This window comes from Pieris brassicae, unplaced genomic scaffold (genome assembly GCF_905147105.1).
Source record: "Pieris brassicae unplaced genomic scaffold, ilPieBrab1.1, whole genome shotgun sequence".
Lineage (NCBI taxonomy): Eukaryota > Metazoa > Arthropoda > Insecta > Lepidoptera > Pieridae > Pieris > Pieris brassicae.
In genome coordinates, this window is record NW_025576113.1 from 7501 (window position 1) to 12500 (window position 5000).

Genomic DNA, 5000 nt, shown 5'->3' on the forward strand with positions numbered 1-5000 from the left:
GAGCGGCCGGCCGTCGCGCGCCGCACCTGTACGAGAAACATTTTCCTCTGACGTTGCATCGGAATAATTATTATAATTCATTATTATACATACATACATACATACATACATACATACATATTATTAATAAATATAATTGTTTTTTTTGTTTTTTCTTTTCTTCAAATAAACCCACATTGCCATTTCTCTGAGCGTGTGCTGCGAGCTTCAACGAGAAACATTCGGCGCGAAACTGTCGAGCGGCCGGCCGTCGCGCGCCGCACCTGTACGAGAAACATTTTCCTCTGACGTTGCATCGGAATAATTATTATAATTCATTACTATACATACATACATACATACATACATACATACATACATACATACATATTATTAATAAATATAATTGTTTTTTTTGTTTTTTCTTTTCTTCAAATAAACCCACATTGCCATTTCTCTGAGCGTGTGCTGCGAGCTTCAACGAGAAACATTCGGCGCGAAACTGTCGAGCGGCCGGCCGTCGCGCGCCGCACCTGTACGAGAAACATTTTCCTCTGACGTTGCATCGGAATAATTATTATAATTCATTATTATACATACATACATACATACATACATACATACATACATATTATTAATAAATATAATTGTTTTTTTTGTTTTTTCTTTTCTTCAAATAAACCCACATTGCCATTTCTCTGAGCGTGTGCTGCGAGCTTCAACGAGAAACATTCGGCGCGAAACTGTCGAGCGGCCGGCCGTCGCGCGCCGCACCTGTACGAGAAACATTTTCCTCTGACGTTGCATCGGAATAATTATTATAATTCATTATTATACATACATACATACATACATACATACATACATATTATTAATAAATATAATTGTTTTTTTTGTTTTTTCTTTTCTTCAAATAAACCCACATTGCCATTTCTCTGAGCGTGTGCTGCGAGCTTCAACGAGAAACATTCGGCGCGAAACTGTCGAGCGGCCGGCCGTCGCGCGCCGCACCTGTACGAGAAACATTTTCCTCTGACGTTGCATCGGAATAATTATTATAATTCATTACTATACATACATACATACATACATACATACATACATACATACATACATACATACATATTATTAATAAATATAATTGTTTTTTTTGTTTTTTCTTTTCTTCAAATAAACCCACATTGCCATTTCTCTGAGCGTGTGCTGCGAGCTTCAACGAGAAACATTCGGCGCGAAACTGTCGAGCGGCCGGCCGTCGCGCGCCGCACCTGTACGAGAAACATTTTCCTCTGACGTTGCATCGGAATAATTATTATAATTCATTACTATACATACATACATACATACATACATACATACATACATACATACATACATACATATTATTAATAAATATAATTGTTTTTTTTGTTTTTTCTTTTCTTCAAATAAACCCACATTGCCATTTCTCTGAGCGTGTGCTGCGAGCTTCAACGAGAAACATTCGGCGCGAAACTGTCGAGCGGCCGGCCGTCGCGCGCCGCACCTGTACGAGAAACATTTTCCTCTGACGTTGCATCGGAATAATTATTATAATTCATTATTATACATACATACATACATACATACATACATATTATTAATAAATATAATTGTTTTTTTTGTTTTTTCTTTTCTTCAAATAAACCCACATTGCCATTTCTCTGAGCGTGTGCTGCGAGCTTCAACGAGAAACATTCGGCGCGAAACTGTCGAGCGGCCGGCCGTCGCGCGCCGCACCTGTACGAGAAACATTTTCCTCTGACGTTGCATCGGAATAATTATTATAATTCATTATTATACATACATACATACATACATACATACATACATACATATTATTAATAAATATAATTGTTTTTTTTGTTTTTTCTTTTCTTCAAATAAACCCACATTGCCATTTCTCTGAGCGTGTGCTGCGAGCTTCAACGAGAAACATTCGGCGCGAAACTGTCGAGCGGCCGGCCGTCGCGCGCCGCACCTGTACGAGAAACATTTTCCTCTGACGTTGCATCGGAATAATTATTATAATTCATTATTATACATACATACATACATACATACATACATACATATTATTAATAAATATAATTGTTTTTTTTGTTTTTTCTTTTCTTCAAATAAACCCACATTGCCATTTCTCTGAGCGTGTGCTGCGAGCTTCAACGAGAAACTTTCGGCGCGAAACTGTCGAGCGGCCGGCCGTCGCGCGCCGCACCTGTACGAGAAACATTTTCCTCTGACGTTGCATCGGAATAATTATTATAATTCATTATTATACATACATACATACATACATACATACATACATATTATTAATAAATATAATTGTTTTTTTTGTTTTTTCTTTTCTTCAAATAAACCCACATTGCCATTTCTCTGAGCGTGTGCTGCGAGCTTCAACGAGAAACATTCGGCGCGAAACTGTCGAGCGGCCGGCCGTCGCGCGCCGCACCTGTACGAGAAACATTTTCCTCTGACGTTGCATCGGAATAATTATTATAATTCATTATTATACATACATACATACATACATACATACATACATACATACATATTATTAATAAATTAATTGTTTTTTTTTTTTTTTTTTTTTTCTTCAAATAAACCCACATTGCCATTTCTCTGAGCGTGTGCTGCGAGCTTCAACGAGAAACATATCTATCAATACAAATGTCTATGCAAAAAAAAGAAAACAAACAAAATCATATCAGTCAATAAAATAAATAATAATATTTTTTTACTACTACTACTAGTACTACTACGTGCTACTACTGCACGCCAATACACATACATAATAAAATGAAAAATCGTCTCTCTCTCGCTCGCTCTACGAGAAACATTCGACGTCCGCTCCAATGCCGACGCGGACTATTGCTCTCGGTATAGATGTGGAGCGAAACAGTCGTGCGCACAGCGTCGACTCGTTCTCGTTGCCGCGCGTCGTTCGTCTCAAATAGACACGAACGACGGACGAGAGAGAATGTGTTCTTGTTTTTGTGTTTGTGCGAAGTGTGAGAATATTATATACATATATTCGCGCATGGATGATATAGATATGGGTATGGATTTTCGGAGGAAATTATATCAAATTCGTATTTCGAATGCGAGACCGCCGAGATCTTTCCCAGCTCTCTCTCTCTCTGTGTGTGTGGTGTATAGTACATTTTATATATCTCTCTTGTGTCAACACAAAATAACAAAGAATATACATACTACTCCTCCTCATATTTTATATAATATAATATAAAATTATATTATAGCACCGCGTTCGCAGACCGTATGGTGATGTTACCAATCGACCAAGATTTGGGACCGTCTCCCCCGGTGTTATCTGTGATGTTAAAAGAATACGCTTCTAGGCACACCTCAACGCAGGGCGCCTAGCGTGTTCGACACGTGCGCGGTCGCCACGGCGACCGTATATGGAAAGAATGTATAAAAGAGGACGCACACGCGCCCATCGTCGAAACGGTGTGCGCAGCGTCGTGTTGGAATTTATCCCTCAAGCTCCGGGCGTTGATCGTATCTAGTGCGAATCATGCGTGTGTGTGCGCATGTAATTGCCAGCCGAGTTTTAATATGTTTACAATAACGTATTGAATAAAAATTGAGAAGTTGCGTTTAGATGAATGTTCAATTTTCAAATTGTCACAACATCGATTCCCGCCCGCGGGGTCGTGTTCGTTGCAGTTTTATGTCCCTCACAGTGGTCGAGCATCGTTGTACATCACCTCGTTGCGAGATCGTGACGGGACGGCCGCTCGTAGACCGGTCAAAGTTAGTCTATCGATATGAAGCGCGAACGTCGCGTCGCGTGCAAATTCGACGCGTTACGTTCACGCGTGTCGAGAAGGCGCGCGCGCAAGCGCGCGCCCCTCGACGCCGCCGAGCCAGCGGCTCGCCGAAGCCGCGTGACCGCGGTGTAGGCGTGTCGTTTGCGTAAGCAGCTCCCTGGTTGATCCTGCCAGTAGTTATATGCTTGTCTCAAAGATTAAGCCATGCATGTCTCAGTGCAAGCCGTATTAAGGCGATACCGCGAATGGCTCAATATATCAGTTTTGGTTCCTTAGATCTTACTCAGTTACTTGGATAACTGTGGTAATTCTAGAGCTAATACATGCAATCAGAACTCTGACCAGTGATGGGATGAGTGCTTTTATTAGATCAAAACCAATCGGCGGAGGGCCATGCGTCCGAAGTCGTTAATTTTGATGAATCTGGATAACTTTTGCCGATCGCACGGTCCAGTACCGGCGACGCATCTTTCAAATGTCTGCCTTATCAACTTTCGATGGTAGTTTCTGCGACTACCATGGTTGTCACGGGTAACGGGGAATCAGGGTTCGATTCCGGAGAGGGAGCCTGAGAAACGGCTACCACATCCAAGGAAGGCAGCAGGCGCGCAAATTACCCACTCCCGGCACGGGGAGGTAGTGACGAAAAATAACGATACGGGACTCTTACGAGGCCTCGTAATCGGAATGAGTACACTTTAAATATTTTAACGAGGAACAATTGGAGGGCAAGTCTGGTGCCAGCAGCCGCGGTAATTCCAGCTCCAATAGCGTATACTAAAATTGTTGCGGTTAAAAAGCTCGTAGTTGCATTTGTGCGCCGCGCTGTCGGTGCACCGCATCCGCGGTGATACTGACACGTCTGCGGAGCATATCGTCGGTGAGCCGGCGGTAAAACGCCGGTTCAATATCAAAATCCTATCGCGGTGCTCTTCGGTGAGTGTCGAGGTGGGCCGACAATTTTACTTTGAACAAATTAGAGTGCTCAAAGCGGGCTCAAAATGCCGCTTGAATATTTCGTGCATGGAATAATAGAATATGATCTCGGTTCTATTTTGTTGGTTTTCAGAACTCCGAGGTAATGATTAATAGGGATAACTGGGGGCATTCGTATTGCGACGTTAGAGGTGAAATTCTTGGATCGTCGCAAGACGAACATCAGCGAAAGCATTTGCCAAAGGTGTTTTCATCAATCAAGAACGAAAG

General features: G+C 41.8%; 1 non-coding gene across 1 annotated transcript in view; it reads left to right on the forward strand.

Annotated features, from left to right (window-relative positions):
* Positions 1-3948: 3948 nt before the first annotated feature.
* The window catches only part of LOC123719531, a 1906-nt gene continuing 854 nt past the window's right edge, over positions 3949-5000 (forward strand). The window contains exon 1 of the ribosomal RNA XR_006755591.1: positions 3949-5000. This exon is cut by the window's right edge and continues 854 nt beyond it. This is a non-coding gene — a ribosomal RNA (small subunit ribosomal RNA).